Source organism: Rattus norvegicus, chromosome 1 (genome assembly GCF_021556685.1).
Source record: "Rattus norvegicus strain SHRSP/BbbUtx chromosome 1, alternate assembly SHRSP_T2T, whole genome shotgun sequence".
Lineage (NCBI taxonomy): Eukaryota > Metazoa > Chordata > Mammalia > Rodentia > Muridae > Rattus > Rattus norvegicus.
Window position 1 is genome coordinate 73,024,730 of NC_141534.1, and position 26,951 is coordinate 73,051,680.

The 26,951-nt window shown below is 39.4% G+C and overlaps 1 non-coding gene and 1 pseudogene across 1 annotated transcript; both read right to left on the bottom strand.

Moving 5' to 3' along the window:
* Positions 1–242: 242 nt before the first annotated feature.
* Rnu6-95 (RNA, U6 small nuclear 95) lies at positions 243–349 on the bottom strand. The gene has a single exon (XR_015656282.1). It is a non-coding gene; the product is annotated as a U6 spliceosomal RNA (small nuclear RNA).
* The window catches only part of Vom2r-ps27 (vomeronasal 2 receptor, pseudogene 27), a 28,128-nt pseudogene continuing 13,694 nt past the window's right edge, over positions 12,518–26,951 (bottom strand).

Below are 26,951 nucleotides of genomic sequence, written 5' to 3' on the forward strand. Positions count from 1 at the left end.
AAGCTTTGCAGTTTTATAAGATCCCATTTGTTGATTCTTGATCTTAGAACATAAGCCATTGGTGTTTTCTTCAGGAAATTTTCCCCAGTGCCCATGCAATTGAGACTCTTTCCCACTTTTTCTACTGTATATTCGAGTGTATCTGGTTTGATATGGATGTCCATGATCCACTTAAACTTAAGCTTTGTACTGTTTTTAAAATTCTGTCTGTGTGTTGTGCACTTGGTGTTCTAATTATATGAGAAAATATGGAATGCTTCACGAATTTGGGTGTCATCCTTGTGCAGGGGCCATGCTAATCTTCTCTGTATCGTTCCAATTTTAGTATATATGCTGCCGAAGTGAGCACCTCCCAGTCTATCATAATGTGATTTTTGTAACACCAAGGAAGTTATCTGATTGTCAGTATCTAATCTCATGAGAACAGCTAGTAGCAAGGCCATGTCTTTATGACTCAATTAGTTTAAGCTTGTATGTATTGGTGACCAGAAAGGACTGGACCATTATATTTTAGAGGGTGTCAGGTTTGTCATCCAGTCCTCATGGAACCCCTGAGTCTTTTGCAGGGGTCTGGTCAGTGGGAACCTATCAGTCTTATCAGTCCTTTCAGGGAGTCTTTAGACAGAAGTTTCTTCCCGCTGGTTGGGGTCATCTTGTACTGCAAACAGGTATGTGGTGGATTCGTGCTGCAATCTTGTTGACCTTCAGGGAGGTGAATGTGGTAAAGATAATAACATAGGGACTTTTGTATCGAAGCTATAATGAACCCTAGCTCTGGGGGCACCTTTTCCATGGAGAACAAGACATTTAAACCAAACATGTTTATGAGCCCATTGAATATCTCCAAGATCACATAGCAATGGACAATATTTGAACTCAGTGATGACCTTTGTCTATATGTTAAGAACAATGCAGGGAGTGGTATCCTGAGCATGGTTTTTAAAGGGTTGAGTCCCATCTGGTAACGGGAGTTTCATACCTGGTAGAGAGGGAAGAGAAGGAGAGTTACTCAGTCATTGCCAGTCACTAAGTTCAATTTAGGTAAGTTCTCTTTTTGAGTCCTGTTCATGTTTTCTACCTGTCCTGAGCTCTAGGTTCTGTATGCATAACAACCAAGCAGCTATGTATGGCTTTATTTTTGAACAGGATGAAAGATGAATTACAGGAGTCAGGTTACCTAGATCAGGGCTTGATGGTCCATGAGAATTCTCCAGTATCCTTGTTCAAAAGCAAGAGAGAGAGAGAGAGAGAGAGAGAGAGAGAGAGAGAGAGAGAGAGCCAGAGAAAGAGAGGGACAGAGAGACAGACATATACAGAGACAGATAGAGACAGAGAGAGAACAGTGATGGGATCTAGCAATGATGAGAAACATCCCTATGAAAGTGGGGGCAGAACCATCCAGAGCTTCCAGGGACTAAGCCACTACCCAAAGACTATACATGGACTGACCCTGGGCTCCAACCTCATAGGTAGCAATGAATAGCCTAGTAAGAGCACCAGTGGAAGGGGAAGCCCTTGGTCCTGCCAAGACTGAACCCCTATGAACCCTTAGTGAACGTGATTGTTGTGGGGAGGGTGGTAATGGGGAAAGGATGGGGAGGGGAACACACACAGAGAAGGGGAGGGGGAAGAGTTGGGGGATTTTGCCCCAGAAAATGGGAAAGGGAATAACAACCAAAATGTAAATAAGAAATACCCAAGTTAATGAAGATGAAAAAAAAAGTGGGGGCAGTCTTTGAATAGTCACCAGTATTAGTGATGTGTTGGTCTGCGAAACAGACAGTTAATGGTTCTGCTCCTTTTAAGAGAGACTTACCTCATATGCTGCTGCATTTACCCACTGGGTATACAGCTAGATGTGATGAACGTTTGAATATATGTACTGGAAGTAATCAGAGTTTTTTTCATTCATTGTATGAGTATCAAGAAGAATCATCTGGTAGAGGATTAATATTATGGCTTCTTTGCAATGATGGTTCTCAGGCTACTGAGGTAATTACCAAAATTCACATTTTAAATTCTTGCATGCATATTAACTCCCATGTGAATGGCACTGTGGGGTTGGCCTGGCTGCCCTGCCTTCTGAGTCATGCATCACTGTTTTTTCAGGTTAGAATCCTTGTCTCCTGAGACACTGTGTGTCTTAAAGTTCCTGAGAAACTGGGACACTTCCTCAGGCAAGAAAGCTTTCAGACCATTTTGGGTTCCTCTGTATGTTCCTTTATAAGTGACAAAAATGTGGAACTTTGAGAAGACAATTTGCATAGACTTTATCTTTTGTACCCTCTTAACCTTGTAAATATTACTGCATGGTGGCACCTACAACTGTACTAATCATGGCATTTGCCACTACATTCCATTCCTGATAAGGGTATAAGAAGTCAGATTGTTCTCTAGAAAATTGCCATAGCCTCAGTCTTGCTTTTGTCCCATAAAAACAATCCTCATTTAGTTCCTCACCTAAGACTCATGTAAATTTGAACCAGTAAATATGTGTGGGCATTTTCACCTATATTCCATCACCAACATATTCAAGAGTGTCTTTGCCTTTAGGGCTGGTCATTCCCCGAGAGCTATTAGAAAATTAGTCCTATGAGGAATTACTGCAGATATAAATGATTTAGGGTATACACCTCACTAAATACATAGTAATTGTTTATAATGTTAACTAAGGAACATTGCACTCCTCATTAATTTTCTAGTCTAAAAATATCCTCCTAATGTAAACACAGTTTTCTGAAATGTGTAATTATATGTTGTGTTCTATTTGTGGTAATGATTGATTGATTGATTGATTGATTGATTGATTTTTTTAAGACAGGGTCTCACTGTGTAGCTCTATCTGTTCTGATACTCACTATGTAGATCAGGCTGGACAAAAAGTTGTGGGTTGCCTGATACTGTTTCTATTTGTTGCTTGTTATGCTTCCCAAATAGGGGCTGCCTGGGACCAGGAGTGAATCATCAGGTGACTGCATCAGAACTTTCTCCCCATTTTATCTTGTAAAATAAATGCAAGAGCAGGTGATTGGGCAGGGATAAGGAATGTAGAACTGAAGAGTTGGAGAGAGATAGAGACAGAGCCAGAGAGCCAGAGAGGGAAAGAGAGAGAGAGAGAAAGAGAGAAGAGGGGGAGAACAAAGGAAGAGGAGGCAGAAGGAAGATGGAGCTGAAGCAGGTGGCCTGGAGAAACCACAAGTTATAAGGGATCTCATAGCTTGGTAAAACAGTAGTGTAGTGGTAGATCTGCCCAACCTAGGTGCACAGCTTTTATTCATATTAATTGCATTGTGTTTCCTTTGCTTGTGCTTATTTGGGTTGGAGAATTTACTGCAAAAAATTGTGCCGTACGTATTGATTAGAACTCAAATAACCTAAGATAAAATTTCACTTCTCATCCGCTCCTAATACGGCTCTGGCAGAGATCAAGGTTGGGACAATAGTGGATTGAAAGTTGCCTGGATATGAGGGGTTTACAGAGAACTGTAGAGAGGCTCCTTCCTGTAACCCCAGGCAGAGAGTTACAGCCAGGGGCAATATGCTAGCCTGGAGCTAGGCTTGAGCAGTGCCCTGTAAAATCCTGGGAAGGGACAGGGACCCTGGACCACAACTGCCTGCAAGGTATTTTTCCTAGAGCCACAGCAAACAGGTCTGGGCATCTACGCCCTGGTGAGCCTTTCTGTGGTCGCCTCGCTGTATCCCCCCATGTCTACACAGGAAATCGACATACAGACTGGATCTCCGGACTGAGATCAGCACACAAGCAAGCACACAGCTACAACCTAAAGAGGCCTCTCCCAGGGAATAAAGGAATCAGAGAAGACTGCAGTGTTCTGAATCGAACAGCAGAGGGAGACAAAGGTACAAAGGTCTCCAGATCAGGTCATACTTTGATGTGAAGAGAGATATGTAACCTTTTGATACTAAAAAAAATGAGAAACACAATAAATATCTTTGGATCTTATAGGTCTGGAGCAATAAGCTTAAGACTTGGGAACATGTCTGAAACAAAGGAACTGAAGGTTCAGAATTTCATAGGTCAAAATAACCCACTGAAGGAGGATATTGAAGGTTAGAGACAGGAGCTAGAGGAGACATTAGAACAAAGAATTAGACAACTCACAGATCAAATTGAACAGACAGGAAATGGAGATAAAATTTTGAGGCAAAGTCTAGAGGATAATTTACTGGAGCTAGCAAATCATAATAATCAGAACTTCAATATCAGAATTACAATATAAAGAGAAGATAAAATTATTTTTTCTCCATCTTTATTATTGGGTATTTCTTATTTATATTTCAATTGTTATTCCCTTTCAAGGTCTCCAGGCCAACATCCTCCCAATCCTTCCCCCTTCCCTTTATGTGTCTGTTCCCTCCACAATCTCCCCTTGTTACTGCCCTACCCTCAACAATCCCGTTTACTTGGGGAGTCAGTCTTGGTAGGACTAAGGGCTTCCCCTTCCACTTGTGGTCTTACTAGGATATTCAAGGCTACCTATGCAGTTGGAGCCAGGGTCTGTCCATGTATAGTCTTTGGGTAGTGGCTTAGTCACTGGAAGCTCTGGTTGGTTGGCATTGTTGTTTATATGGTGTCTCAAGCCCCTTCAAGCTCTTTCAGTCCTATCTCTGATACTTTCAACGGGGGTCCTGTTCTCAGTTCAGTGGGTTGCTGCTGGCATTCGCCTATGAATTTGCCATATGCTGGCTGTGTCTCTAAGGAGAGATCTACATCCGGTTCCTGTCAGCCTGCACTTCTTTGCTTCATCCATCTTATCAAATTTGGTGGCTGTATATGTATGGGCCACATGTGGGGAAGGCTCTGATTGGGCGATCCTTCAGCCTCTGTTCTAAACTTTGCATCCCCATTCCCTCCCAAGGGTCTTCTTGTTCCCCATTTAAAGGAGTGAAGTATTCACATTTTGGTCACTCTCCTTCAGTTTCATGTTTTCTGTGCATGTAGGATAATAGAAGCATTTGGACATACCATGTGTACATTTTTAAATGAGTACATACCATGTGTGTTTTTCTGTGATTGGGTTACCTCACTCAGGATGATATTTTCCACTTCCATCCATTTGCCTATGAATTTAATGAACTCATTGTTTTTGTTAGTGGAGTAGTATTCCATTCTGTAGATTTACCACATTTTTTGTATCCATTCCTCTGTTGAAGTGCATCTTGGTTCTTTCCAGTTTCTGGTTATTATAAATAAGACTATTATGAACATAGTGGAGCACGTGTCTTTGTTATTTGTTGGAGAATATTTTGGGTATATGGACAAGAGAGGTATAGCCGAGTCCTCAGGTAGTGCAATGTCCAATTTTCTGAGGAACCTCCAGGCTGATTTCCAGAATGGTTGTACCAGTCTGCAATCCCACCAACAATGGAGGAATGCTCCTCTTTCTCCACATCCTCGCAAGCATTTGCTGTCACCTGAGTTTTTGATCTTAGCCATTTTGACTGGTGTGAGGTGAAGTCTCAGGATTGTTTTGATTTGCATTTCCTTTATGACTAAAGATGTTGAACATTTCCTTAGGTGTTTCTCAGCCATTTGGCATTCCTCAGCTGTGAATTCTTTGTTTAGTTCTGAATCCCATTTTTTTAATAGGGTTATTTGTCTCCCTGCAGTGTAACTTCTTGAGTTCTTTGTATATTTTGGATATAAGCCCTCTATCAGTTGTAGGATTGGGAAAGATCTTTTCTCAATCTGTTAGTTGTTTTGTTCTCACAACAGTGTCCTTTCCCTTACAGAAGCTTTGCAGTTTTATGAGATCCCATTTGTCAATTCTTGATCTTAGAGCATAAACCATTGTTGTTTTGTTCAGGAAATTTTCTCCAGTGCCCATGTGTTCGAGATGCTTCCCACTTTTTCTTCTATTAGTTTCAGGGTATCTGGTATGATGTGGAGCTCCTTGATCCACTTAGACTTAAGCTTTTTACAGGGTGATAAGCATGGATCGATCTGCATTCTTCTACATGCTGACCTCCAGTTGAACCAGTACCATTTGCTGAAAATGCCATCTTCTTTCCATTGGATGGTTTTGGCTCCATTGTCAAAAATCAAGTGATCATAGGTGTGTGGGTTCATTTCTGCATCTTCAATTCTTTTCCACTGGTCTCCCTGTCTGTCTCTGTACCAATACTATGCAGTTTTTATCACTATTGCTCTTTAATACTGCTGGAGTTCAGTGATAATGATTTCCCTGGGAGTCCTTTTATTGTTGAGGATAGTTTAAGCTATCCTGGGTTTTTATTTTTCCAGACTAATTTGCAAATTGTTCTATCTAACTCTCTGAAGAATTGGATTGGTATTTTGATGGGGATTGCATTGTATCTGTAGATCGCTTTTGGTAAAATGGCCATTTTTACTATATTAATCCTGTCAATACATGAGCATGGAAGATCTTTCCATCTTCTGAGGTCTTCTTCAATTTCTTTCTTCAGAGACTTGAAGTTCTTTTCATACAGATCTTACACTTGCTTGGTTAAAGTCACACTGAGGTATTTTATATTATTTGGGACTAGTACGAAGTGTGTCATTTCCCTACTTTCTTTTCGGCTTGCTTCTCTTTTGTGTAGAGGAAGGCTACTGATTTATTTGAGTTAATTTTATACCCAGCAACTCTGCTGAAGGTGATTATCAGTTTTAGTAGCTCTCTGGTAGAACTTTAGGGATCACTTAAATATACTATCATATCATCTGCAAATAGTGATATTTTGACTTCTTCTTTTCCAATTTGTATCACTTTGATCTCCTTTTGTTGTCTGATTGCTCTGGCTAGAACTTCAAGAACTATATTGAATAAGTAGGGAGAGAATGGGTAGCCTTGTCTAGTCCCTGATTTTAATTGGATTGCGTCAAGTTTCTCTCTATTTAGTTTAATGTTAGCTACTGGTTAGCTGTATATGGCTTTTACTATGTTTAGGTATGGGTCTTGAATTCCTATTCTTTGCAGGACTTTTATCATGAAGGGGTGTAGAATTATGTCAAATACTTTCTGAGCATCTAATGAAATGATCATGTGGTTTTCATCTTTCAGTTTGTTTATATAATGATTATGTTGATGGTTTTCCGTATATTAAACCATCCCTGCATGCCTGGGATGAAGCCTACTTGATCACGGTGGATGATTGTTTTGATGTGCTCTTGGATTCAGTTTGCCGAATTTTATTGAGGATTTTTGGGTCAATATTCATAAGGGAAATTGGTTTGAAGTTCTTTTTCTTTGTTGGGTCTTTGTGTGGTTTAGGTATAAGAGTAATTGTGGCTTCATAGAAGGAAGTCAGTAGTGCTCCATCTATTTCAATTTTGTGGAATAGTTTGGATAGTACTGGTATGAGGTCTTCCATGAAGGTCTGATAGAATTCTGAACTGAACCCATCTGGACATGGGCTCTTTTTGGTTGGGAGACCTTTAATGACTGCTCCTATTTCCTTAGGAGTTATGGGGTTTTTTAAATGGTATATCTGTTCCTGATTTAACTTCAGTAGCTAGTATCTGTCTAGGAAATTGTCCATTTCCTGTTGAATATAGGCTTTTGTAATAGGATCTGGTGATTTTTTTGAATTTCCTCTGATTCTGTAGTTATGTCTCCCTTTCCATTTCTGGTTTTGTTAATTTGGAAGCACTCTCTATGTCCTATCATTAGTCTGGCTGAGGGTTTATTTATATTTTTGGTTTTCTCAAAGAACCAACTTTAATTTCTTTTGATTCTTTGTATGGTACTTTTTGTTTCTACTTGGTTGATTTCTGCTCTGAGTTTGATTATTTCCTGCCTTCTATTCCTCCTGGGTGTATTTACTTCTTTTTGTTCTAGAGCTTTTAGGTGTGCTGTCAAGCTGCTGACATATGCTCTCTCCTGTTTCTTTTTGCAGGCACTCAGAGCTATGAGTTTTCTTCTTAGCACAGCTTTCATTATGTCCATAAGTTTCAGTATGTTGTACCTTCATTTTCATTAAATTCTAAGAAGTCTTTAATTTCTTTCTTTATTTCTTCCTTGACCAGGTTATCATTGAGTATAGCTTTGTTCAACTTCCATGTATATGTGGGCATTCTTCCCTTATTTTTATTGAAGACCAAGTTTAGCCCGTGGTGGTCTGATAGCACGCATGGGATTATTTCTATCTTTCTGTATCTGTTGAGGCCTGTTTTATGACCAATTATATGGTCAATTTTGGAGAAAGTACCATGAGGTGGTGAGAAGAAGGTATAGCCTGTTGCTTTAGGATATAATGTTCTATAAATATCTGTTAAGTCCATTTGGTTTATGACTTCTCTTAGTCTGTCTATGTCTCTGTTTAATTTCTGTTTCCATGATCTGTCCGTTGATGAGAGTGGGGTGTTGAAATATCCTATTATTGTTTTATGTGCAATGTGTGCTATGAGCTTTAGTAAGGTTTCTTTTATGTATGTACATACCCCTGTATTTGGAGCATAGATATTTAGGATTAAGAGTTCATCTTGGTGGACTTTTCCTTTGATGAATATGAAGTTTCCTTCCTTATCTTTTTCGATGTCTTTTAGTTGAAAATTGATTTTATTCAATATTAGAATGGATACTCCAGCTTCCTTCTTCAGACCATTTACTTTTATAGTTGTTTTCCAGCCTTTCACTCTGAGGTAGTGTCTGTCTTTGTCTCTGAGGTGTGTTTCCCATAGGCAGCAGAATGCAGGGTCCTCATTATGTATCCAGTTTTTAATCTATGTCTTTTTATTGGGGAGTTGAGACCATTGATGTTGAGAGATATTAAGGAATAGTGATTGTAGCTTCCTGTTATATTCATATTTGGATGTGAGATTATGTTTGTGTGCTTTTCTTCTCTTTGTTTTATTTTCAAGACGATTAGTTTCTTGCTTTTTCTGGGGTGTAGCTTGCCTCCTTATTTTGGGCTTTACAATTTATTATTTTTGTAGGGCCAGATTTGTAGAAAGATATTGTATAATTTGGTTTTGTCATGGAATATATTGGTTTCTCCATCTATATCAATTGAGAGTTTTGCTGGATACAGTAACCTGGGCTGGCATTTGTGTTCTCTTAGCGTCTGTATGACATCTGTCCAGGATCTTCTGGCTTTCACAGTCTCTTTTGAGAAGTTCAGTGTGATTCTGATAGGTCGGCCTTTATGTGTTACTTGACCTTTTTCCCTTTCTTCATGTATTATTCTTTCTTTATTTTGTGCATTTGGTGTTTTGACTATTATGTGATGGGAGGCATTTCCTTTCTGGTACAATCTATTTGGAGTTCTGTAGGCTTCTTGAATGTTTATGGGTATCTTTTTCTTTAGGTTAGGAAAGTATTATTCTATGATTTGTTGAAGATAATTACTAGTCCTTTGAGCTGGGAGTCTTCACTCTCTTCTATACGTACTATCCTTAGGTTTGATCTTCTCATTGAGTCCTGGATTTCCTGTATGTTTTGGACCAGTACCTTTTTCCGTTTTACATTATCTTTGACCGTTGTGTCGATGATTTCTATGGAATCTTCTTCTCCTGAGATTCTCTCTTCTATCTCTTGTATTCTGTTGGTGATGCTTGTATCTACGGCTCCTTGTCACTTCCTTTGGTTTTCTACATCCAGGGTTGTTTCCCTTTGTGCTTTCTTTATCGTTTCTATTTCCATTTTTAATTCCTTTACCTCTTTATTGTGTTTTCCTGGAATTCTTTCAGGGATTTTTGTGATTCCTCTTTATATGCTTCTTCTTTTTTATTTATGTTTTCCTGCATTTCTCTAAGGGAGTTCTTTATGTCTTTCTTCAAGTCCTCCACCATTTTGATCAAATGTGATTTTAAATCGAGATCTTGCTTTTCTGGTGTGTTTGGATATTCAGTGTTTCTTTGGTGGGAGTATTGTGCTCCGATGATGCCATGTAGTCTTGGTTTCTGTTGCTTGGGTTCCTGTGCTTGCCTCTCGCCATCAGGTTGTCTCTGGTGTTAAATTGTTCTGCTATTTCTGACAGTGGCCAGACCTCTCTATAGGTCTGTGTATCAGCAGTTCTATAGACCTCTTTTCCTGTTTTCTTTCAGACAGTTATGGTAACAGAGTGTTCTGCTTTCAGGCGTGTAATCTTTCCTGTGTACTGGTCTTCAGGTGTTCCTGTGGTCCTGTGTCCTGAATCCACCAGGCAGGTTGCTTTCAGCAGAAAAGTTGGTCTTACCTGTTGTTCCGCGGCTCAAGTGGCTTTTGAGGGGCTGCTTCTCAGCTCTCCATGAGGGCAGGAACCAGGAGGACCTGAATTGCCTTTTCCTGGGGCCCCGTGCACCAGGGTCCCATATGATGATAGGTGTTTTCTTCTGGAGTCAGAAATGTGGGCATAGTGTAGTCTCTTCTGGATTCCCAGGCATGTCTGCCCCTCTGATGGTTTAGCTCTCTCCCCGCCCCACGGGATTTGGGTGCTGAGAACTGTTGGCTGGGCCCCTTCAAGTCCTGGCAATGTCTGGACCACAGGGGACCTGCTGCTCCAGTGCCCCTTTCTTCCTGTTCCTAGAGGCCCTATACAGTTTCCTCTTGGGCCAGGGATGTGGGCAGGGATGGGCAGTATTTTTGGTCCCTTCCTCTCTGCAGTCTCAGGAGTGCCCACCTCTCCGGGCGGTGAGCTCTCTCCCAAGGCGTTTGGGAACAGTGAGCTGTGGGCTGGGATCAGCTGATGATTGATTTCTTATACCCATTTTGGCCTCAGCTTTGTGATATGATTTTATAAGAATTGCTGATTAGTACATTTGCATTCAGAGGACTTACTATAAATATATCGGACTTTTAAAGAAGAGTTAAGATTTGTGATTCTTTTAAGATTCTTACGAGGTTACTTTTAAAGATAAATAATAAAATAATAGCTCCTTTCTTTGTAACTTTGCAGAATGCTCTCTGCTAGTAAGAGAATTGACTAAGAATAAAACCTTGATTCATTATACTTTGTTAATCTGTAACAAGTTGCTTGATTTTTTTTTACCTATAATATGGCTTATACTATTTCTGTAAATGTATTGAGAAAATAGGTTTTTTTTTTTCATAGTCATTCAGTAGGAGAAAACTGAACCATTATCTTATACTGCCTGAAAGAGTTTTTATGGCTATATAATCCATGTGAGAAAGAATGAAGTCGTCAAAACATTGTTCTTTTCACCTACCAACTATGTGTATGTATGTACATGTGTAAAGTTTGTGTGAGAGTGTGATGGAACTTCAATCCACCCATATATCTACACATATGTATATATGTAAAGCTTCTTTGGGTGTGTGTTGAAGCTTGCATGTTCCACCAATTGTGTGCATATATGTACATACATTATGTATATATGTATGTATATTATGTGTGAAATGCTTGAAGCCTGTTTGTTGGAAATTTGTTTCATTCACACACCAGTAAATGTTTATATGTATGTATGTGTATATGTGTAAAGCTTAGAACCTGACTTTCAGAGCATTGCTCCAGTCTTCTAAACATATGAATATGTATGTGTCTTCCTATCTGTCTGTCTATGAGTATGTCTGTTGCTCTACCCCTCCCTCCCTAAATCACTCCCTCCCTCCCTCTATCCCTCCCTCCCTCTCTACTTCCCTCCCCTCTCTATTCCCCACACTGCCCTCTCTCACTGTGAGTGAGTTAATGGTTGCCTTCTGCTCTATCTCTTCACTAAATGCTGGCTGCCAGAACCATCAACCCCAGGTGATTTCTGGACTAATCCTAATCAGCTGCTCTCGGCACTGACTCCCACTAGCTGGCTACCTCAGATTACTCTGTGGTGTCAAGGTAGATTTTTGCAAAGTCATCTAAATTTCACACATAGAGAAGGTTACTTCAATAAGCCTTATTTTCCCTGTCAATTTAACAAGTGTGTCTTTTATGATATACTTAAGTTGAGGGTTCTTATGGAAAATGCCTAAAGAAAAACCCAGTCATCTCTACTCATAATCCACCTTTTCTCTGTAGGTTCCTGTAATTGTAACACCACAGTAGAACATTGAAAAGTAGAATGCCAGTGAAAAGTGTTTGTAATACTCTTCTATATTTTTAAAAATTTATGTAATTTTATTTTGTGTGTGATGTGTTATTATGTGCATAAAAACATTCAGGTAAAATTGGAGCCCAGAAGAGACCATCTGATCCTTTTTAGCTACTGTTACAGGAGGTTGTTAATAAAAGTATGTGGGGTTGAGTATTGAATCAGTTGCTCCATAAGTACAGGACATCGTTTTAATTGCTGAGATATCAATTCATCTTCTGAAATATTCTATCACGTTGTTTTTAAAAATATTCCTCTCTCCACTATGTTCATAGAAGAACTCTTCTAACTCCTAGAATGGATCAGGATTCTCTTAGCTCTTTCTGTCAAAGAGGACAATTGTCAAATATTCTGGATGATTATAGGAGACAATGTAGACCTCAGTACACATGATATTGCTAAATAAAAATCATAAAGGAAACAGGTATGTCATTCCAAAAATAAATAGGTATGGTAATGTAATCCAATATTTGGTGATTATGAACCAACTAGATATGTGCCGGTCAGAATTTATGAAATGTGAGTATGGGAAGATGATTTCTCCCTGATTATTTTAACAGAATTTTTTTCTGGTCTAAAGAGTATTATGTAACATTTGGGAATGAAAATGCATACCAGCATCCCTGAACTGGAAGCCAAAATGGAAATGATCTCAACAGCCACCATGATCTTGCCTTTTGTGCTATGGTAAACGGGGAGGAAAGTGACCCAGACACTGCAGACCACCAGCATGCTGAATGTTATTGACTTGGCTTCATTGAAGGCACCAGGCAGATTTCTGGAAAGGAAAGCCAGAGTGAAGCTCACAAAGGTCAGGCAGGCCAGGTATCCCAGAACACTGTAAAAACAAGTGACTGAACCCTTGTTGCAAACAATGATAATGTGACCATGCTCAGATTGAGCATCAATGTCAACAGAAGAAGGAGAAACTCCTAAACAGACGGCACAGACAATAACTTGGATGAGAGTGCAGATGGGAATGATGTACGTAGATACTCCTGAAAGAAGAAAGTACTTCATCATTCTTTGAGGGGCTGTTACTTTGAATGCCAGAATAACAGTAATTGTTTTGGCTAACACTGTGGAAATAGCCACGGTGAATAGAACTCCAAATGTGATTTGCTGTAGGATGCATGTGACCGAGTCTGGATGGCCAATGAAGAGCAAGGGGCAAAGGAAACAAAAAATGAGGGAGAGGAGCAAGATGTAGGTGAGAGTGCTGTTATTGGCCTTAACAAGGGGAGTATTGTGGTGCTTCACAAAGATGCCAAGAATCACAGCTGTGAATGCAGAGAAGCCCAAGGCCACTAAAGAAAGTGCCATCCCCAGGGGGTCTTCATAACTGAGAAAGATAAGAGCTTTTTGAATGCAATCATTCTGTCCTGTGTTGGCATATTTGTCCTCTGAGCATGGGACACACATCTCCAAGTCTAATGGAAAAATTAAGGCATTGTTAGTGTAGCTTCAGCAATTTTATTGTCAGGATATTTCGTTTAAGAATCTCGAAATAGACAGCAGCTCTCTGCTCCCAGACCCGGTGAGAGAGAGACCCAACCGCCTGGTCAGGTGGGCACTCCTGAGGCTGCAGAGCGGAAGAGACCACCAACTCTGCTCACCCCTGCCCACATCCCTGGCCCAAGAGGAAACTGTATAAGGCCTCTGGGCTCCCGTGGGGGAGGGCCCAGGAGCGGCAGGACCCCTGCCTGAGACACCGCCGGAACCTGAAAGAAACAGACCGGATAAAAAGTTCTCTGTACCCAAATCCCGTGGGAGGGAGAGCTAAACCTTCAGAGAGGCAGACAAGCCTGGGAAACCAGAAGAGACTGCTCCCTGCACACACATCTCGTACGCCAGAGGAAAAAGCCAAAGACCATCTGGAACCCTGGTGCACTGAAGCTCCCGGAAGGGGCGGCACAGGTCTTCCTGGTTGCTGCCGCTGCAGAGAGCCCGTGGGCAGCACCCCACGAGCGAACCTGAGCCTCGGGACCACAGGTAAGACCAAATTTTCTGCTGCAAGAAAGCTGCCTGGTGAACTCAAGACACAGGCCCACAGGAACAGCTGAAGACCTGTAGAGAGGAAAAACTACACGCCCGAAAGCAGAACACTATGTCCCCATAACTGACTGAAAGAGAGGAAAACAGGTCTACAGCACTCCTGACACACAGGCTTATAGGACAGTCTAGCCACTGTCAGAAATAGCAGAACAAAGTAACACTAGAGATAATCTGATGGCGAGAGGCAAGCGCAGGAACCCAAGCAACAGAAACCAAGACTACATGGCACCATCGGAGCCCAATTCTCCCATCAAAACAAACATGGAATATCCAAACACACCAGAAAAGTAAGATCTATTTTCAAAATCATATTTGATCATGATGCTGGAGGACTTCAAGAAACACATGAATAACTCCCTTAGAGAACAAGTAGAAGCCTACAGAGAGGAATCGCAAAAATGCCTGAAAGAATCGCAAAAATCCCTGAAAGAATTCCAGGAAAACATAAATAAACAAGTAGAAGCCCATAGAGAGGAGACACAAAAATCCCTGAAAGAATTCCAGGAAAACACAATCAAACAGTTGAAGGAATTAAAAATGGAAATAGAAGCAATCAAGAAAGAACACATGGAAACAACCCTGGATATCGAAAACCAAAAGAAGAGACAAGGAGCTGTAGATACAAGCTTCACCAACAGAATACAAGAGATGGAAGAGAGAATCTCAGGAGCAGAAGATTCCATAGAAATCATTGACTCAACTGTCAAAGATAATGTAAAGCGGAAAAAGCTACTGGTCCAAAACATACAGGGAATCCAGGACTCAATGAGAAGATCAAACCTAAGGATAATAGGTATAGAAGAGAGTGAAGACTCCCAGCTCAAAGGACCAGTAAATATCTTCAACAAAATCATAGAAGAAAACTTCCCTAACCTAAAAAAAGAGATACCCATAGACATACAAGAAGCCTACAGAACTCCAAATAGATTAGACCAGAAAAGAAACACCTCCTGTCACATAATTGTCAAAACACCAAACGCACAAAATAAAGAAAGAATATTAAAAGCAGTAAAGGAAAAAGGTCAAGTAACATATAAAGGGAGACCTATCAGAATCACACCAGACTTCTCGCCAGAAACTATGAAGGCCAAAAGATCCTGGACTGATGTCATACAGACCCTAAGAGAACACAAATGCCAGCCCAGGTTACTGTATCCAGCAAAACTCTCAATTAACATTGATGGAGTAACCAAGATACTCCATGACAAAACCAAATTTACACAATATCTTTCCACAAATCCAGCACTACAAAGGATAATAAATGGTAAAGCCCAACATAAGGAGGCAAGCTATACCCTAGAAGAAGCAAGAAACTAATCGTCTTGGCAACAAAACAAAGAGAATGAAAGCACACAAACATGACCTCACATCCAAATATGAATATAACGGGAAGCAATAATCACTATTCCTTAATATCTCTCAATATCAATGGCCTCAACTCCCCAATAAAAAGACATAGATTAACAAACTGGATACACAACGAGGACCCTGCATTCTGCTGCCTACAGGAAACACATCTCAGAGACAAAGACAGACACTACCTCAGAGTGAAAGGCTGGAAAACAACTTTCCAAGCAAATGGTCAGAAGAAGCAAGCTGGAGTAGCCATTCTAATATCAAATAAAATCAATTTCCAACTAAAAGTCATCAAAAAAGATAAGGAAGGACACTTCATATTCATCAAAGGAAAAATCCACCAAGATGAACTCTCAATCCTAAATATCTATGCCCCAAATACAAGGGCACCTACATACGTAAAAGAAACCTTACTAAAGCTCAAAACACACATTGCACCTCACACAATATTAGTGGGAGATTTCAACACTCCACTCTCATCAATGGACAGATCATGGAAACAGAAATTAAAGAGAGACGTAGACAGACTAAGGGAAGGCATGAGCCAAATGGGCTTAACAGATATTTATCTATCCTAAAGCAAAAGGATATACCTTCTTCTCAGCTCCTCATGGTACTTTCTCCAAAATTGAACATATAATTGGTCATAAAACAGGTCTCAACAGATACAGAAAGATAGAAATAATCCCATGCGTGCTATCGGACCACCAAGGCCTAAAACAGGTCTTCAATAACAATAAGGGAAGAATGCCCACATATACGTGGAAATTGAACAATGCTCTACTCAATGATAACCTGGTCAAGGAAGAAATAAAGAAAGAAATTAAAAACTTTTTAGAATTTAATGAAAAGGAAGGTACAACATACCCAAACTTATGGGACACAATGAAAGCTGTGCTAAGAGGAAAACTCATAGCGCTGAGTGCCTGCAGAAAGAAACAGGAAAGAGCATATTTCAGCAGCTTGACAGCACACCTAAAAGCTCTAGAACAAAAAGAAGCAAATACACCCAGGAGGAGTAGAAGGCAGGAAATAATCAAACTCAGAGCTGAAATCAACCAAGTAGAAACAAAAAGGACCATACAAAGAATCAACAGAACCAAAAGTTGGTTCTTTGAGAAAATCAATGAGATAGATAAACCCTTAGCCAGACTAATGAGAGGACACAGAGAGTGCGTCCAAATTAACAAAATCAGAAATGAAAAGGGAGACATAACTACAGATTCAGAGGAAATTCAAAAAATCATCAGATCTTACTATAAAAAGCTATATTCAACAAAACTTGAAAATCTTCAGGAAATGGACAATTTCCTAGACAGATACCAGGTATCGATGTTAAATCAGGAACAGATAAACCAGTTAAACAACCCCATAACTCCTAAGGAAATAGAAGCAGTCATTAAAGGTCTCCCAACCAAAAAGAGCCCAGGTCCAGACGGGTTTTGTGTAGAATTCTATCAAACCTTCATAGAAGACCTCATACCAATATTATCCAAACTATTCCACAAAATTGAAACAGATGAATCACTACCTGTGAAGCCACAATTACTCTTATACCTAAACCACACAAAGACACAACAAAGAAAGAGAACTTCAGACCAATTTCCCTTATGAATATCGACGCAAAAATACTCAATAAAATTCTGGCAAACCGAATTCAAGAGCATATCAAAACAATCATCCACCATGATCAAGTAGGCTTCATCCCAGGCATGCAGGGATGGTTTAATATACGGAAAACCATCAATGTGATCCATTATATAAACAAACTGAAAGAACAGAACCACATGATCATTTCATTAGATGCTGAGAAAGCATTTGACAAAATTCAACACCCCTTCATGATAAAAGTCCTGGAAAGAATAGGAATTCAAGGCCCATACCTAAACATAGTAAAAGCCATATAAAGCAAACCAGTTGCTAACATTGAACTAAATGGAGAGAAACTTGAAGCAATCCCACTAAAATCAGGGACTAGACAAGGCTGCCCACTCTCTCCCTACTTATTCAATATAGTTCTTGAAGTTCTAGCCAGAACAATCAGACAACAAAAGGAGATCAAGGGGATACAGATCGGAAAAGAAGAGGTCAAAATATCACTATTTGCAGATGATATGATAGTATATTTAAGTGATCCCAAAAGTTCCACCAGAGAACTACTAAAGCTGATAAACAACTTCAGCAAAGAGGCTGGGTATAAAATTAACTCAAATAAATCAGTTGCCTTCCTCTATACAAAAGAGAAACAAACCGAGAAAGAAATTAGGGAAACGACACCCTTCATAATAGACCCAAATAATATAAAGTACCTCGGTGTGACTTTAACCAAGCAAGTAAAAGATCTGTACAATAAGAATTTCAAGACACTGAGGAAAGAAATTGAAGAAGACCTCAGAAGATGGAAAGATCTCCCATGCTCATGGATTGGCAGGATTAATATAGTAAAAATGGCCATTTTGCCAAAAGCAATCTACAGATTCAATGCAATCCCCATCAAAATACCAATCCAATTCTTCAAAGAGTTAGACAGATCAATTTGCAAATTCATCTGGAATAACAAAAAACCTAGGATAGCTAAAGCTATCCTCAACAATAAAAGGACTTCAGGGGGAATCACTATCCCTGAACTCAAGCAGTATTACAGAGCAATAGTGATAAAAACTGCATGGTATTGGTACAGAGACAGACAGATAGACCAATGGAATAGAATTGAAGATCCAGAAATGAACCCACACACCTATGGTCACTTGATTTTTGACAAAGGAGCCAAAACCATCCAATGGAAAAAAGATAGCATTTTCAGCAAATGGTGCTGGTTCAACTGGAGGTCAACATGTAGAAGAATGCAGATTGATCCATGCTTAACACCCTGTACAAAGCTTAAGTCCAAGTGGATCAAGGACCTCCACATCAAACCAGACACACTCAAACTAATAGAAGAAAAACTAGGGAAGCATCTGGAACACATGGGCACTGGAAAAAATTTCCTGAAGAAAACACCAATGGCTTACGCTCTAAGATCAAGAATCGACAAATGGGATCTCATAAAACTGCAAAGCTTCTGTAAGGCAAAGGACACTGTGGTTAGGACAAATCAGCAACCAACAGATTGGGAAAAGATCTTTACCAATCCTACAACAGATAGAGGGCTTATATCCAAAATATACAAAGAACTCAAGAAGTTAGACCGCAGGGAAACAAATAACCTTATTAAAAAATAGGGTTCAGAGCTAAACAAAGAATTCACAGCTGAGGAATGCCGAATGGCTGAGAAAAACCTAAAGAAATGTTCAACATCTTTAGTCATAAGGGAAATGCAAATCAAAACAACCCTGAGATTTCACCTCACACCAGTGAGAATGGCTAAGATCAAAAACTCAGGTGACAGCAGATGCTGGCGAGGATGTGGTGAAAGAGGAACACTCCTCCATTGTTGGTGGGATTGCAGACTGGTAAAACCATTCTGGAAATCAGTCTGGAGGTTCCTCAGAAAATTGGACATTGAACTGCCTGAGGATCCAGCTATACCTCTTTTGGGCATATACCCAAAAGATGCCTCAACATATAAAAGAGACACGTGCTCCACTATGTTCATCGCAGCCTTATTTATAATAGCCAGAAGCTGGAAAGAACCCAGATGCCCTTCAACAGAGGAATGGATACAGAAAATGTGGTACATCTACACAATGGAATATTACTCAGCTATCAAAAACAACGAGTTTATGAAATTCGTAGGCAAATGGTTGGAACTGGAAAATATCATCCTGAGTGAGCTAACCCAATCACAGAAAGACATGCATGGTATGCACTCATTGATAAGTGGCTATTAGCCCAAATGCTTGAATTACCCCAGATCCCTAGAACAAACGAAACTCAAGATGGATGATCAAAATGTGAATGCTTCACTCCTTCTTTAAATGAGGAAAAAGAATACCCTTGGCAGGGAAGGGAGAGGCAAAGATTAAAACAGAGACTGATGGAACACCCATTCAGAGCCTGTCCCACCTGTGGCCCATACATATACAGCCACCCAATTAGACAAGATGGATGAATCAAAGAAGTGCAGGCCAACAGGAGCCGGATGTAGATCGCTCCTGAGAGACACAGCCAGAATACAGCAAATACAGAGGCAAATGCCAGCAGCAAACCACTGAACTGAGAATAGGTCCCCCGTTGAAGGAATGAGAGAAAGAACTGGAAGAGCTTGAAGGGGCTCGAGACACCATATGTACAACAATGTCAAGCAACCAGAGCTTCCAGGGACTAAGCCACCAACTAAAGACTATACATGGACTGACCCTGGACTCTGACCCCATAGGTAGCAATGAATATCCTAGTAAGAGCACCAGTGGAAGGGGAAGCCCTGGGTCCTGCTAAGAGTGAACCCCCAGTGAACTAGACTATGGGGGGAGGGCGGCAATGGGGGGAGGGTTGAGAGGGGAACACCCATAAGGAAGGGGAGGGGGGAAGGGGATGTTTGCCCGGAAACCGGGAAAGGGAATACTCAAGTTAATAAAAAAAAAAAAAGAAGAAGAAAGGTAAATACAAAATATCCAATTTAATAAAAATGGGGGAAAAAGATTAAATTAACTGGCTGCTGTGTGAGGGAGAAACAATCTACACGGACAAGCTCCCTGAGAGGTTTGGTCTATATTTTAAAAGTTGAGTTGCAATAGCTACAATGAAGTATATTTCTCAACATATTTTTGGTAAAGGTATCTTTAGACATATGTAAAAAATGGTTTTTTCTTTAATCACTGAATTGCCATTAAATCATTTTTAGAGAAAAACGTATATCTTTTTATTTTGCAAAATCTCCTATCTCCTTCTTAACAGTTTTTGATAATATTACAAATTATTATATACCCTTTTCTGGAGTCTTAAAGTGGAATTGGATTTGGTTCCCTCTAGCCACATGCCTGATTCTGTCCTCCATGTGCTTCTGTACTTGATAGGTGTGCATAAACTTATGTAAGGATATGTACATCAAGAAAATGTAAATAAATCCTTTAGAGATTCATGTTCTACATATGTTTTTATAGAGGATAAATCACTAGGAATGATTTTTCCTAGAACCCAGTAACACTGGAGGTTTCTAAGCAAAAATGTTTGAGAATATTTTATCTACTAAAATTTTCAATCAGTGAAATATATATGATAAGTTATATTTCAATAATGACATTTTAAATTATATATATATATGTTCTTTTTAACGTTTCTTTTTAGACCAATTCACTATTCCAATATGTGTGTAAGATGATAATCAAATTGAAGAACTTAGCCCTGCAGGAAATACACACTTGTCTCATTAGAAATTTCATTTTCTGGGCAGGGACTGCAATCAAAACAACAGGCTGACATTTCCTTCTTTCTGAATTTTCTAAATCCTGGACCACAATCAGCACTGCACACAGAGGTCGGCATCTAAAAAAACAGACATATCCTGCTATCAGAAGTTTTACTTACACCTTCAAAAATAATATTGTATTAGCATGTGATATTAAAACACTTAATTCATATACACCAACAAAGTTACCAGTTTCATTTACTGTATTGTCTGATGACAGACATCAATGTACGAAAAATTAAGGAAATGTTGAATTGTTTCCCATCAACTTGGAATTCAGAAAGAAGAGTTGATAGTGTCCTGTTTGCAAACAGTGCAGGAATTTCAAGGTGGTTATTTTACTTAATCCTTGTCTCCTTAACACACAGTGTAGGATAAAGGCAAAGAGAACCTAATAAAGAAATTATCGGGCTGGAGAGATGGCTCAGTGGTTAAGAGCACTGACTGCTCTTCCGGAGGTCCTGAGTTCAAATCCCAGCAACCACATGGTGGCTCACAACCATCTATAATGGGATTTGATGCCCTCTTCTGGTGTGTCTGAAGACAGCTACAGTGTACTCATGTATAATAAATAAATCTTTAAAAAAAAAAAAAAAAAGAAATTATCTCCATCAGACTAGCCTGTCATCATACCTGTGAAGCTTATTTTAAATTGGTAATTGATGTAGGAGTACGCAGGTTATTGGGAACAGTGTTCCATGTAGGCAGTGGTATCTTAGAAATCATGCAGAACAAGCCAGTAAGCTGAGTTCCTTGAGTGACTATGTTTCAGTTGCACTATACAGATCCATGCCTTGTCTTTCCTTGAGTGTAACCCACGAGCCAATTCAACCTTTTCCTCCTCACTTTGCTTATACTTAATGTTAAATAACAGCAACATAGAAGCAAATTACAAGCAAAGAACATACAAAAATGGGAAAAAATACTTCAAATACCCGGTAACCAAAATAACCTCAACTACATTACGACTGAAAACTAAAACAAACTAAATGGAAATAGAATAAGATCTACATAGGAAGAGGGCCATTGTTTTTACAATGAGGAGTTTCTCACGTTCTGTACAATGAACTGAGTGTTTACTAAAGTGAACAGGCTATGGGGAGCCTGAAAATAGCACGAAAATTGAGGTTGCTTAAAGTTAATTGAGGTATTTCTTAAATTAAGGAAATCTTGGCATTACACTGAATCTTGGGATGGGTGTCCATATGCTGCATTGGAATTTTACTGATTTCTGCATGCTGAATTTGCATCCTTTGTTTCATGTAAGTTTGATGGTGCTATTGCAGCATCAATTATTCACAGAATCACATCATGTTCTTCAGAAATATGATTAAGCACAATTCTTCTTTTTTCTTTGTTGTTGTTGTTGCTTTTGTTGTTGTTGTTGATACAGGGTCTCACTGTGTAGTATTAGTAGATCTCAACCTCATATAGATCAGGGCAGACTGCTTTACTTCTCTTTCTGTATTTATTTTTTTATTATTTATTTTCACACTTAGTAAGGTTTTAAAGACTATTTTGATGATGAGTTGAGAAAGTACATTCCTTACCCATATCCTGCTCATTTTATTTAAAGCAGAGTATCCATTTCAACCCTGTTTTGAGTAGATTAAGTAGAAAAGGCAGACTAGCAATGAGTTGAGAGAAATTATCCTGACTTTTGATTCACAGAATGTAGATTAAAGACATGTGTTACTACAAAAACTTGACATAATTTCTAGGTTAAATGGAATTTCTTTGACTCTCCTATCCATAAACTGCAATGCCATCAATAAGTTTCCTGTGGAAAACTTTATTATGGCAATATATGTTCTCTTAGTTTGTCAGTTTTTGTTTGTTCTCCATTTTTAAATTCTGAATGGATCCTAGACTTTATTAAGAGCCTTTTCTACATGCTTTTGGATAATGTAATGGTATGATTAAGTTTATCTTGAGATGTTTTACACTTAAATGATACACATATGTTGAACCTTGGCATAAAGTAATTTTTGCACAGCTCAAGCTGCTAATGTTATGAAAGCTAATTGTGTTTCTAAAAAAAAACTGTTTGCACTAGAATATCTTCAAGTAGCTTCTGGGCATCTGCCCCCAGTTGGTTCTGCCATCTAAAGATACCAACAGACAATAGCTGGGTATAACAGATAGAGACAGAATTCCTTGGTTCCCTGGACTTGGGCAGAGGGGAAGGAGGAAGAAAGAGGTCTGTCATGCAGAACAAGAGTGCAAAGAGAGGAGACACTATATCCAAATGAGTTAGAAAAACAAGGAGAGTGCTCCATGTTCTGGACCAAAAAATGTGACCAAGACAGCTCTCTAAGTAGAGTCAAGAACAACTGAAATGGAATATAGAATTAGTAAATAATCACTCAGGATTAACAGCATGGAGATTGGGCAGTTGCTCAGCTACTGTGCTGTTTAAAGCATATTAAAATAAAGAGACTATGTGTGGATTTCTTTCCTTTGGTAACATAAATAATCGAGGCTGTTAGCAAGCCAACTACATGGGATTAATTAATACATAATAAAACACACAGGGACTGATCTTTCATTTGTGATATTGCCATCTGTCAGAAGATGTTTAGTCAAGATTATTTCAGGCATGTCCACAAAAGATAAATGACGTTGTACTCTAAGTATGATTCTTAGGTTCTGTTTCATTTTGTTGCTTCCCCTGACCCTTATTTCCAGAAGTGTATATATATATATATATATATATATATATATATATATATATATATATATATAATATGGGAAAGGATTTTTTTACCCACCCGGCCCATGGATGCTACAAAAGAATGTCTAGTTTTATAGCCAGCCTACCTACACTGGCCATATTTCATATTTATGTGAGTGGCCTGTTCTGTTATGGCTAACCATGGTGATATCCAGCTTCATATTGCTAACAAAAGCCATTGTTGGACCTGTTATCCTACAGCACCCAGAATCTTTTTTGATGTCTGTGGTATGTGTTCTACCAAAATGTGTGCAAATATGTATGGTGGCTGCTGCCATCATGGTGGATGTCTGCTGTCAATGGGATATGTATTGATGTCCATGATCAATGTTACCACCAAATGCAATGTGTGTGCCCTTAGACTGCGTTGGTAACTGAAGTCAAGCTGAGGTCCATGAGTTCTGTTTTAGCAGGAGCCTTATTAATCTGAGAGAACCACACTGCCACGTGAGGTTACGGAGATGTCCAGATCTCTGCTGCTAGTGGTGGCTATGTCTGGATCCATGATCCTATTGCATTTAGAGAAAATGTTGATTTCCATGGCACATATTTTGCCTGAAGACTTTGGAATTTTTATGCTCTTGACTGTAGCCTGAAACCATGTTGATGTTCATGCTCTGTGCTCAGTTTGAGGGCCTTGTCTGGGTCTGTAGCCCTGTTGCAGCTAGGCCCCATGTGCTTTTCTCTGTAACTACAAGAAACCATGTAGAATCCCATTATCTTTGCTCCCTGCATTTTTAAAAATGCTAAGAGACTACTTTAGCAGTGATATGAATGATTGTAGATTCATAGATGTGAAGGAGGTACATGAAAGTTTTCTGTAACAACTCCTCTCATCATCCCAACCCCTATGCTTCCCCCACAATCCAAGAAAGAATATTAGTTTAAACAGGAAGCCCTAAAAAGAACTCTTTAAATATATGGTAAGAAATCTAAAGTTAGCTTTGCAAAGTTGAGGGCTTCTTGAAGGAGTTTTGGAGGGAACAGCTAAGTTCTATTTATGGGGCAGAATTTGACCATGCTCCAGTGTCTTATTTAGGAATTTACTCCTGTGAGCAAACACCATAACCAAGACAAATCTTCTAAGGACAACATTTAATTTGGCCTGGCTTACAGGTTCAGAGGTTCAGTCCATTAATGTTAAGGCAGGAACATAGCAGCATCCAGGCAAAGCTGAGAAATCTACTTCTTCATCTTAAAGCTGCTAGCAGAATACTGAGTTCTAGGCAACTAGGATGAGGGTTTTAAAGCCCACACTCAGAATGACACACATACCCAACAAGGTCACAACTTGAAACAGTGCCACTCCCTGGGTCAAGCATATACAAGCCATCTCATCTGGTGAGTACATGAATAACAAAATTTGGACTTTTTAACTTTAATTTTTACTTTCTGTGGGGTGCTGTCATGGAGACACAAACATGAAAGGACTGGGAATTGAATATGGTCAAAGTGCATAATTGGAAATTTGAAGAGTAAATAAAAATATTATGTTAAAAATAAACCAAACACATTATCTGTGATCTTTAGTTAGAGAAGGTGACCACGAAATTCAATTATTACTAAAACATATTTGTAAATTGTGTTTTAGTTGTTATTTCAATATTTGATGTTTTTCTACTAGTTTTTTTTTCCTGGTAGGGTCTTAGAGGGTAGAATGATGTCATTTTACAGCAAGGCAGGTCAGTATAACATGAAACCATTCATTGGATGAGAAGAAAAAGGCTTGGGAGGAGGACTGGTATGGGGGGAGTCTATAAATGAGACAGGAAGAGGAAAAGTGGGAGAAAATCAAGAAAAAAAATGTGAAGGAGCAGGATAATACAGATCCCAATGGACTAGGCTAATTTTATCCACAAACCCTCACTTATTCCTAAAAGTTATGCATAAATTATGATTTAGTTTTTATTTAAATATTTGATTTTTTAATATTTGTTTTTCTTGTCAAGCGTTCAAGTGGTATTTACATGTTATTTTGACCTCTTGTGTTCACCTTACTTTTAAATATGGTGGAGTTCCTTTAATGTCTTTCATAGTGCTCCTTTATTAGTTATGATTAATTGCAATTGTGTTCATCTTGAAATTCCTTCTGTCTCTTTCCATAAAGAATAAATACATTGTATTAGCAGTTATGTCTCTAAATGGTTTTTTTTTTTCATCTTTATTAACTTGGGTATTTCTTATTTACATTTCTATTGTTCTTCCCCTTCCCGGTTTCTGGGCCAACATTCCCCTAATCCCTCCCCTTCCCCTTCTTTATGGGTGTTCCCCTCCCCATCCTCCCCACATTACCGCCCTCCCCCCAACAATCACGTTCACTGGGGTTTCAGTCTTGGCAGGACCAAGGGCTTCCTTCCCCTTCCACTGGTGCTCTTACTAAGCTATTCATTGCTACCTATGAGGTTGGAGCCCAGGGTCAGTCCATGTATAGTCTTTGGATAATGGCTTAGTCCCTAGAAGCTCTGGTTGGTTGGTATTGTTGTTCATATGGGGTCTCAAGCCCCTTCAAGCTCCTTCAGTCCTTTCTAAGATTCCTTCAACGGGGGTCCCATTCTCAGTTCAGGGTTTAACGATGGCATTTGCCTATGTATTTGCAGTGTTCTGGCTGTGTCACTCAGGAGAGATCTACATCTGGTTCCTGTCGGCCTGCACTACTTTGCTTCATCTGTCTTGTCTAGTTTGGTGGCTTTATATGAATGGGCCACATGTGGAGCAGGCTCTGAATGGGTGTTCCTTCTGCCTCTGTTCTAAATTTTGCCTCCCTATTCCCTCCCAAAGGTGTTCTTGTTCTTAATTTTCCTTTAAGAATATCCATGATGAGTTGCAAAAGAGCTAAGTAACAAGGATGGCACAAGATGGGAGACGGATATCACCCTGAGACGGGGAGATAGAGTAGACATCATTGGTGAATGGGTTTGGAGACTAAATGGGAGGGCAGTGGGATGAGAACAGAAGGGGAAGACAAAGAAACAGATTGTTTAGAGAGAGCACTAGGATAGGGTGGTATCTCTGAGTCAAGCTAGATTTATACAGCAATGAAACTCCCAAATATCTATGAGGAATACCCTGACTAAGTCTCTGCGCAAAGAGGGAGATAGAGCCTTGAATGGTCATCTCTGATAACTAGGCAAGATTTCCAGTGTTGGGATTGAGACAACACCACATCCACAAAACTTTCAACCTACAATTTACCCTGCATAAATTTGGGGGTTAGTAAAACTGTAACAGAAGATCAGGGGATAGTTAACTATTGACTGGTGCAGCTTGAGAACCTTGCCATGAGAGAAAGGCCACCACTGATGCTGGTAATAATATTTTGTTACATTTCCAGGCAAGAACCTAGCATAACCATCTTCAGAGAGAATTTATCCAACAGCTGATGGAAACAGATTGACAGAGCTATAGGCAATGTTGAGGAATCCTAAATAAGAAGGAAAAGAATGATTGTAGGAACC